The sequence below is a fragment of the Abramis brama genome (assembly GCF_963993115.1).
Source record: "Abramis brama genome assembly, chromosome: 2".
NCBI classification, from domain to species: Eukaryota; Metazoa; Chordata; class Actinopteri; order Cypriniformes; family Leuciscidae; genus Abramis; species Abramis brama.
In genome coordinates, this window is record NC_139964.1 from 46,220,635 (window position 1) to 46,231,990 (window position 11,356).

The following is an 11,356-nucleotide window of genomic DNA, read 5'->3' on the forward strand; positions in this document are numbered from 1 at the left end:
AGAAGATTAAGTCACGGCAGTTTCCTGCAGCGTCGCTATGACGACCAGGTACTATTGTGGAGGTACTATCTGCAATGGAAAACGGAGCGAAAAGCGAGCCGAGTCGAGTCGAGTCAAGTTGAGTTGAGCTGGTACTGGTAATGGAAAAGCGCCAAAAGTCTCACCTTTCAAATGTAGTCATTTTTTAGAGACATTTAAACAATAAATACCGTTTTGTGACTCTTTAATGTGTCTGACAGATCGCTGTAGACTCAAGGCTCAGTTAAAGCTGCTCGTGAACCGATCATCTCTTCCTTCTAGTTAATTTATAGCATTAAAATAAACATGAATGAACATAAAAGGAATGTTGTTTTAAAGTGCTAAGACGTCAGTACACTTTGTTTTTCAAATTTAAATCCTCCAAAGTTAATCTACTAACTCTCCTGACTGCTTTGTGGGACAAAATGGCGGATTATGATTAGTCAGATCACCTGTCAATCAAACTCCCTGCGAAGGGTCAATTGAGAATGCCCGTGTGCACAATCCTGATCTAATCGACAACTTTGCAGTTGCACATAGGAAAGCCCGGAAAATCCCGCTATAATGTAAGAGAGCATCTTTTTTATGTATTTGGACCTAGGCCTAACAATGTGTTATGGTGCGCTGTCACCAGTGTTTTTTTTTTTGTTTTTTTTTGGTGAGCGTAGGCTCCTCCTGATTTTGTTAGTCATCTCATCTCTTATATGCTGTGTATGATCATATCCTGCCCTATTGATGGTAGCCTACTCGCGGACATTGCGTCATCAATGTCATCAATTGCGTCATCAAGGGGCCCGCCTTGATAATCCTACTTAAGTGCCCGGTGTTGGCTCGTTACGCCACTGAATATAATTGTCTAAACTCCTTATCAGAATTACATATTTACAACAAATTTGCCACATATATATAGGCACACTTTGAGTACTACTAATAAAAGTGGTGGAGATCAGGCAAGACTGTAAGAAGACTCAGGCAAAAAGGTGCTATAACTGTAAAAACGCTTTAAAACCATATATTTCCTATGGCAAACTGCATGTATTGGCTGTAAATTGACTTTTTCATCTATGATGGCAGTTGTTAAATGCTTGCTAAATAAAACGTAATGTCTTTTGATGCTTGTTTGCTTAAAGGCCTTAAAGGCCTTAACTGCTTGAACCCCGATAAATGCTGCTTGCAGCTTTAATTAGGGGTTCAAGCACGAAGTGCTGAAACCCTATTGTAATTGTGCTGATTTTTATTATTAGGGGTTCAAGCACGAAGTGCTGAAACCCTATTGTAATTGTGCTGATTTTTATTATTATTATTATTATTATTCTGCCGTAAAACGCATCGTGCAGCCCAAACCGTAAGAGCTGGAACCTTGAAACTTGGCCAAATGGTAGTCCTCAATTTGGGGAGAACCTATCAAAATATGACCCAGATTGGCCCATAGGTGGCGCTACAATGACCACATTTACTAAATTGCTCACAACTCCTAGACAGTTTGTCCTAGATTGTCCATTTTAGCTTCACTGTGATCCCTGGATCCAGACGGACAAAATGGCTATCTCCAAATCCCCCATAAAATTGTTATGGCCAATTTTGTCAAAACCTACTTTTGCGAACTAGTCCTAGGTTTTTGGCCCAATCGGAACCAGACCAGTCTAGCACAGTTCTCTGGAGTCTCTAGATCAATAATTATCGAAAAAAAGTGGAACTTTTGCATTGGCCTGGCTGTAACAGGGTCATTTAGGAAAGGGGCGGGACAAAAAAACACTCAAAAGCCTATACAACCTAAGGCAAAACCCCAAACTTCACAAAAATCGATGAGCAGATGTGCCATAGCATGGTGAAGAAGCATGCCAAGTTTCGTGAAGATCGGACAATAGGTGGCGCTATAACTGTCCAAAACGTCTCTTCTTATTAGGGGTTCAAGCACGAAGTGCTGAAACCCTATTGTAATTGTGCTAATTTTTAGGGGTTCAAGCACGAAGTGCTGAAACCCTATTGTAATTGTGCTGATTTTTAGGGGTTCAAGCACGAAGTGCTGAAACCCTATTGTAATTGTACTGATTTTTATTAGGGGTTCAAGCATGAAATGCTGAAACCCTATTGTAATTGTACTGATTTTTATTATTATTATTATTATTATTATTATTATTATTCCGCCCTAAAACGCATCGTGCAGCCCAAACCGTAAGAGCTGGAACCTTGAAACTTGGCCAAATGGTAGTCCTCAATTTGGGGAGAACCTATCAAAGTATGACCCAGATTGGCCCATAGGTGGCGCTACAATGACCACATTTACTAAATTGCTCACAACTCCTAGACAGTTTGTCCTAGATTGTCCATTTTAGCTTCACTGTGATCCCTGGATCCAGACGGACAAAATGGCTATCTCCAAATCCCCCATAAAATTGTTATGGCCAATTTTGTCAAAACCTACTTTTGCGAACTAGTCCTAGGTTTTTGGTCCAATCGGAACCAGACCAGTCTAGCACAGTTCTCTGGAGTCTCTAGATCAATAATTATCGAAAAAAAGTGGAACTTTTGCATTGGCCTGGCTGTAACAGGGTCATTTAGGAAAGGGGCGGGACAAAAAAACACTCAAAAGCCTATACAACCTAAGGCAAAACCCCAAACTTCACAAAAATCGATGAGCAGATGTGCCATAGCATGGTGAAGAAGCATGCCAAGTTTCGTGAAGATCGGACAATAGGTGGCGCTATAACTGTCCAAAACGTCTCTTCTTATTAGGGGTTCAAGCACGAAGTGCTGAAACCCTATTGTAATTGTGCTGATTTTTAGGGGTTCAAGCACGAAGTGCTGAAACCCTATTGTAATTGTGCTGATTTTTAGGGGTTCAAGCACGAAGTGCTGAAACCCTATTGTAATTGTACTGATTTTTATTAGGGGTTCAAGCATGAAATGCTGAAACCCTATTGTAATTGTACTGATTTTTATTATTATTATTATTATTATTATTATTATTATTATTCCGCCCTAAAACGCATCGTGCAGCCCAAACCGTAAGAGCTGGAACCTTGAAACTTGGCCAAATGGTAGTCCTCAATTTGGGGAGAACCTATCAAAGTATGACCCAGATTGGCCCATAGGTGGCGCTACAATGACCACATTTACTAAATTGCTCACAACTCCTAGACAGTTTGTCCTAGATTGTCCATTTTAGCTTCACTGTGATCCCTGGATCCAGACGGACAAAATGGCTATCTCCAAATCCCCCATAAAATTGTTATGGCCAATTTTGTCAAAACCTACTTTTGCGAACTAGTCCTAGGTTTTTGGCCCAATCGGAACCAGACCAGTCTAGCACAGTTCTCTGGAGTCTCTAGATCAATAATTATCGAAAAAAAGTGGAACTTTTGCATTGGCCTGGCTGTAACAGGGTCATTTAGGAAAGGGGCGGGACAAAAAAACACTCAAAAGCCTATACAACCTAAGGCAAAACCCCAAACTTCACAAAAATCGATGAGCAGATGTGCCATAGCATGGTGAAGAAGCATGCCAAGTTTCGTGAAGATCGGACAATAGGTGGCGCTATAACTGTCCAAAACGTCTCTTCTTATTAGGGGTTCAAGCACGAAGTGCTGAAACCCTATTGTAATTGTGCTAATTTTTAGGGGTTCAAGCACGAAGTGCTGAAACCCTATTGTAATTGTGCTGATTTTTAGGGGTTCAAGCACGAAGTGCTGAAACCCTATTGTAATTGTACTGATTTTTATTAGGGGTTCAAGCATGAAATGCTGAAACCCTATTGTAATTGTACTGATTTTTATTATTATTAGGGGTTCAAGCACGAAGTGCTGAAACCCTATTGTAATTGTACTGATTTTTATTATTATTATTTTTCTTCTGCCGTAAAACGCATCGTGCAGCCCAAACCGTAAGTGCTAGAGACTTGAAACTTTGCCAGATGGTAGTACAAAAATCGAGGAGAGGTTGTCAAAATATGACCCCGATTGGCCCATAGGTGGCGCTACAGTACAAAAAACAAAAAAAAAACATATTTTTGCTTAAATCTCATTAACCGTTTGTCACAGACTCAAGTGTCTTATATCATTGGAATCCTTGGGTCAAGCCGAACAAAAAAGGCCTCAAGGATTTCATTTCCGGTATGCAAATTTTCCGCCATTTTGAATTATGTCCAAAACCTACTTTTGCGAACTAGTCCCTGGTTTTGTGTCCGATTGGAACCAAACCAGTGCAGAAATGTTCTCTGGAGTCAGCATATCAATAATTATCGAAAAAAAGTTGAAATTTCGATTGACGGTCGCTAAGGGGCGCCAAAATGTTTAAAGAAGGCGGAGCCTATTTTACTAAAATGGCTATAACTCCAGAAGTAAATGAGGTATCTTCACCAAACTCGGTACACCTGTGTAAGAGGTCAATCTGAGGTCATAGTAAAAAGATTGCGGCGATTGGCCACATGGTGGCGCTATAACATTAAAAAAACATAAATCAGGCTGTAACCACCTGACCGTTTGTCCGATTGACTTGAAAATTGGTATGCAGTGTCTTGGTCCAAGGTGCCATGTATGCCTATGAGGACATTGGCGTATCTCAAAAAACATGGCCGCCATCGGCCAATGAAGTTTGAGCACCTATTAGACAAGGTTAATGGAGGCCGATCGGAACGAAACTCGATGGGCATGTTCGACTCATGGCCCAAGAGGTCTGTAAGAATTTTGAAAGAAATCGGCCACTAGTTGGCGCTAACGAGTTTTATGGCTCTGTAATCACGTGGTGTTACACTTATCATCACAAAATGCATATCATTTGATAGACCTGCTCATGCTGAACAACTTTGCCTCTAGAACCATTGCTGTCAATCAAACAGTTTATTAATTATTCACGAATATGTTAAAAACCTACTTTTGCGAACTAGTCCCTGGTTTTTCGCCCGATCGGAACCAGACCAGTCTAGGACAATTCTCTGGACTCTCTAGATCAATAATTATCAAAAAAAAGTTAAAATTTTGCTTTTGGTTGGCTATAAGAGGATCATTTATAAAATGGGCGTGGCAAAATACACTAAAAACCTTATAAATCCTAAATGAAAACTCATAACTTCACAAAAATTGGTGAGCATATGTCACATAACCTCATTAACAAGCATGCCAAATTTTATGGACATCGGACCAAAGGTGGCACTATAACTGTTAAAAAGCTTTAAAACCACATATTTCCTATGGTAAATTGCCTGTATTGGCTGTAAATGGACTTTTCAATCTATTATTTCAGTGGTTAAAAGCTTTCTAAATAAATCTTAATGTCTTAAATGCTTATGTGCTTAAAGGCCTTAAATGCTTGAACCCCGATAAATGCTGCTTGCAGCTTTAATTAGGGGTTCAAGCACGAAGTGCTGAAACCCTATTGTAATTGCTCTGATTTTTATTATTATTATTTTCCCCTAAAACGCATCGTGCAGCCCAAACCGTAAATGCTGGAGACTTGAAACTCAGCCAAATGGTAGTCCTCAATTTGGGGAGAACCTATCAAAGTATGACCCCGATTGGTCAATAGGTGGCGCTATAGCAAGCAAAAGTATGAAATCAGCCATAACTCCTAAACGGTTTGTCATAGAATCAAGTGTCTTATATCACTGTAATCCTTGGCTCAAGAAGGTCAAAACGTATATCTCCGATTTCATTTCCGCCTGGGAAAATTTTCCGCCATTTTGAATTTTCTCAAAAACCTACTTTTGCGAACTAGTCCTAGGTTTTTCGTCCGATTGGAACCAAACCAGTGCAGAAATGTTCTCTGGAGTCTGAATATCAATAATTATCGAAAAAAAGTTGAAATTTCGATTCACGGTCGCTAGGGGGCGCCAAAACGTACGTTGTGGGAGGAGCCTATTTTACTAAAACGGCTATAACTCGAGAAATAAATGAGGTATCTTCACCAAACTCGGTACACATGTGTAATATTTCAATTTGAGGTCACAGTAAAAAAATCGCGACGATTGAACAGTAGGTGGCGCTATAACTTGAAAAAAACATGAAAAGGGCTATAACCACCTGACCGTTTGTCCGATTGACTTGAAAATTGGTATGCAGTGTCTTGGCCCAAGGTGTCATGTATGTCAATGAGGACATTGGTGTATCTCGAAAAACATGGCCGCCATCGGCCAATGAAGTTTGAGCACCTATTAGACAAGGTTAACGGAGGCCGATCGGAACGAAACTCGATGGGCATGTTGAACTCATAGCCCTAGAGGTCTGTAAGAATTTTGAAAGAAATCGGCCACTAGTTGGCGCTAACGAGTTTTACGGCTCTGTAATCACGTGGTGTTACACTTATTGTCACAAAATGCATATCATTTGATAGATCTGCTCATGCTGAACAACATTGCCTCAAGAACCATTGCTGTCAATCAAATCGTTCATTAATTATTCGCGAATATGTTAAAAACCTACTTTTGCGAACTAGTCCCTGGTTTTTCGCCCGATCGGAACCAGACCAGTCTAGGACAATTCTCTGGACTCTCCTGATCAATAATTATCGAAAAAAAGTTGAACTTTTGAATTTTTCGTATGGCTATAATTGGGTCATAAAGAAAATGGGCGTGGCAAAATGCACTCAAAAGCTTATAAATCCTAAACGAAAACTCAGAACTTCACGAAAATTGGTGAGCATATGTGCCATAATATTCTAAACAAGCATGCCAAATTTCATGTTGATCGGACCATAGGTGGCGCTATAACTGTTAAAAAGGTTTGAAAACCATATATTTCCTATGGTAAATTGCCTGTATTGGCTGTAAATGGACTTTTCCATCTATTATTTCAGTGGTTAAAAGCTTTCTAAATAAAACTTAATGTCTTAAATGCTTATGTGCTTAAAGGCCTTAAATGCTTGAACCCCGATAAATGCTGCTTGCAGCTTTAATTAGGGGCCAAGCACCGAAGGTGCGGAGGCACCTATTGTATCTGTTCCCGTTCTTATTAGGGGCCAAGCACCGAAGGTGCGGAGGCACCTATTGTATCTGTTCCCGTTCTTATTATTAGGGGCCAAGCACCGAAGGTGCGGAGGCACCTATTGTATCTGTTCCCGTTCTTATTATTCTTCTTCTTCTTCTTCTTCTTCTTCTTCCGCCATGGGAGTCTATGGCAGCCCATAGAACCGATTGCGGGAAAGTTGTTTTGGTTTGACATTCTGATAGAGGACCGTCTCAACATTAAATACACCAATTTTGGTGTTTCTAAGTCATTCCCTCTAGCGCCACCACCTGTCCAAAGTTTCACTTTTATTTTGCTAATAACTTTTGAACCGTAAGGCCAATCAGCGAAATTCTTTTTTCCTCTGATTCCTGAGCTCATGGCGATTTGATTGCACCCTATGACGTCATTTGCCGTCATAAAAATATGGCCGCCATCTTGAATTTTCAAAAAAAGCTACTTTTTCGAACTCGTCCTAGACGGTTTGTCCGATTTGCACGAAAATTGAACCAGATCATCTTCAGGTAGTGCTGACAAAAAGTTATGGAATTCAAATGGATTCGTCAAACCGTTTTCGATAAACGCACGAATACATTTTACGTAGCGCTAGCAAAAACAGTCGTAAGGCCGTATCTCCGCAACGGTTTATCGTATTCAGACCAAACTTGGTACTTGTACTCACAAGCATGACCTGAGGCTACATGCTGTGTTTCGGCGCAGCGCCACCTACTGGTCCGGAGATATGAAAAATGGCTATTTTTGCTTATAACTTCTGAACAGTTTGTCCAAAAATCATACAATTGGTCTCGTTAGATTCAGGGCAACATGCCGAGTCGACTGATATCCAATTTTGCCATATCGGTCATTTTGGCTGTCGGCCATTTTGAATTTTGTGCTAAAATGCTGTATTTTATGAACGCATGAACGGATTGTTACGAAACGTGGTATGGGTCATCAGCACGATGCCCTGAATGAGCCTGAGAAGTTTCGAAACAGCGCCACCTAGTGGTGAATTTTTTTTTTCAAATGCTTATAACTTTGGGTGTGGTCGACTTATTTTCACGAAACTCATCTTTTTAGACTCCTGAATCGTTGCCGAGTCCTACGATACCAAACATGCTAGGTTTTGCATTACGGTTTGTGTAGCGTTGTGATTTAGCGCTTAAAAAACATTTGGCTATATCTTTGAAACCGCTAGTCCGATCGAGACGAAACCACCGTCAGAAGTTTGGAAACATAGGTCGATAGCTATACGCCAATGCCCAAATGCGAAAATATTGATGTTTAGGGGTACCAATTTCCAATCAAAGTCATGTGTCAGTCATTTTTTTCGTGTTTTTTCATATAAATGTCTATAACTCCGAAGCGAATTGAGATATTTTCACCAAAATTGACACACATATGTATGGGCTCACTCTGAGGACACGTAAAAAAAATTGTGGGACTGAGCCTCTTGGTGGCGCTATAATTGAACAAAATATGAAATTCCCATTGACTTCAATACAGTTTTGTGAAATAAAATGCTATACTAAACAAATGCATTGGTGTAATATTACGAAACTCAGATTGTGTCATCAGCACCATCCCCTGAAGGCAACCAAAATATTTCAAGACAGCGCCACCTAGTGGTCAAAAGTTATAACAACATTTCCAAAAAGGCTAATAACTTTTGAATAAATCTGGCTATTGAAATGCCACGGGTCTTAATAGATTCCTTGGGTCAAGCCGAGAACATAGATACCAAGTTTTCCTTATTTGGCCAAACTTCCTGTCCGCCATCTTGATTTTCATTCAAAACCTACTTTTTCGAACTCCTCCTAGACCGTTTGTCCGATTTTCACCAAAATCGAATCGTATCATCTCCAGACTGTGCCGACAAAAAGTTATGGATTTCGTGTCGATTGATGAAACCGTTTTCGTATAGCACAGCAGCAAAGTTGAGGCATGATGCCAAAATGACTATTCAGGCTTTATATCTGCAATGCCTCGACATATTGACACAAAACTTTGTATGTGTCACTGTCTCCTTACTCTGACCACACCACATCAATTTCGTAACAGCGCCACCTTTTGGTCAAAAGTGACAATCCATTAAATCATATTTTGAATCACTTTTTACATGATTTTTCAGCCATTTCGCCTAAAATCCTCTTTAAATGTCTTTAATTGCTCATTGTTGCAGTTGGTCTGACACTTTCAGACATGTTGGCATGTCTTGTCGTCTTATTCTGCTTGGCCCCGGTAATTGCTGCTTGCAGCTATATTTAGGGGCCAAGCACCGAAGGTGCGGAGGCACCTATTGTATCTGTTCCGTTTCTTATTATTATTATTATTATTAGGGGCCAAGCACCGAAGGTGCGGAGGCACCTATTGTATCTGTTCCCGTTCTTATTATTAGGGGCCAAGCACCGAAGGTGCGGAGGCACCTATTGTATCTGTTCCGTTTCTTATTATTAGGGGCCAAGCACCGAAGGTGCGGAGGCACCTATTGTATCTGTTCCCGTTCTTATTATTATTCTTCTTCTTCTTCTTCTTCTTCTTCCGCCATGGGAGTCTATGGCAGCCCATAGAACCGATTGCGGGAAAGTTGTTTTGGTTTGACATTCTGATAGAGGACCGTCTCAACATTAAATACACCAATTTTGGTGTTTCTAAGTCATTCCCTCTAGCGCCACCACCTGTCCAAAGTTTCACTTTTACTTTGCTAATAACTTTTGAACCGTAAGGCCAATCAGCGAAATCCTTTTTTCCTCTGATTCCTGAGCTCATGACGATTCGATTGCACCCTATATCGTCATTTTCCGTCATAAAAACATGGCCGCCATTTTGAATTATCCTAAAAAGGTACTTTTTCGAACTCGTCCTAGACGGTTTGTCCGATTTGCACGAAAATTGAATCGGATCATCTTCAGGCAGGGTTGACAAAAAGTTATTAAAATCTTGTTGATTCGTCAAACCGTTTTCGATAAACGCTCGAACAAATTTTACGTAGCGCTTGCAAAAACAGTCGTAAGGCTGTATCTCCGCAACGGTTTATCGTATTCAGACCAAACTTGGTACATGTACTCACAAGCATGACCTGAGGCTACATGCTGCGTTTCGGCACAGCGCCACCTACAGGTCCGGAGATATGAAAAATGGCTATTTTTGCTTATAACTTCTGAACAGTTTGTCCAAAAATCATAAAATTGGTCTTGATAGATTCAGGGCGTCATGCCGAGTCGACTGATATCCAATTTTGCCATATCGGCCAATTTGACTGTCGGCCATTTTGAATTTTGTGCTAAAATGCTGTATTTTAACAACGCATGAACGGATTGTTACGAAACTTGGTATGGGTCATCAGCACGATGTCCTGAAGGAGTGTGAGAAGTTTCGAAACAGCGCCACCTAGTGGTGAATTTTTTTTTCAAATGCTTATAACTTTGGGTGTGATCGACTTATTTTCACGAAACTCATCTCATTGGACTCCTGAATCGTTGCCGAGTCCAACGATACCAAACATGTTAGGTTTCGCCTAACGGTTTGTGTAGCATTGTGATTTAGCGCTTAAAAAACATTAGGCTATATCTTCGAAACCGTTTGTCCGATTGAGACGAAACCACCGTCAGAAGTTTGGAATCATAGCTTGTTAACTATATGCCAATGCCCAAATGTGAAAATATTGATGTTTAGGGGTAGTAATATTCAATCAAAGTCATGTGTCAGTAATTTTTTACGTGTTTTTTCATATAAATGTCTATAACTCCGAAGCAAATTGAGATTTTTGCACCAAAATCGACACATATATGTATGGGCTCACTCTGATGACACATAAAAAAAATGGTGGGACTGAGCCTCTTGGTGGCGCTATAATAGAACAAAACATGAAATTCCCATTGATTTCAATAGAGTTTTGTGAAATAAAATGCTATACTAAACAAATGCATTGGTGTAATATTACGAAACTCAGAATGTGCCTTCAGCACCATCCCCTGAAGGTACTCAAAATATTTCGAAACAGCGCCACCTAGTGGTCAAAAGTTATAACAAAATTTCCAAAAAGGCTAATAACTTTTGAATAAATCTATCTATTGAAATGCCACTGGTCTTAATAGATTCCTTGGGTCAAGCCGAGAACATAGATACCAAGTTTTCCTTATTTGGCCGAACTTCCTGTCCGCCATCTTGATGTTCAGTCAAAACCTACTTTTTCGAACTCCTCCTAGACCGTTTGTCCGATTTTCACCAAAATCGAATCGTATCATCTCCAGACCGTGCCGACTAAAAGTTATGGATTTCGTGTCGATAGACGAAACCGTTTTCGTATAGCGCAGCAGCAAAGTTGAGGCATGATGCTAATAGCACTATTCAGGCTTTATCTCTGCAATGCCTTGACATATTGACACCAAACTTTGTAT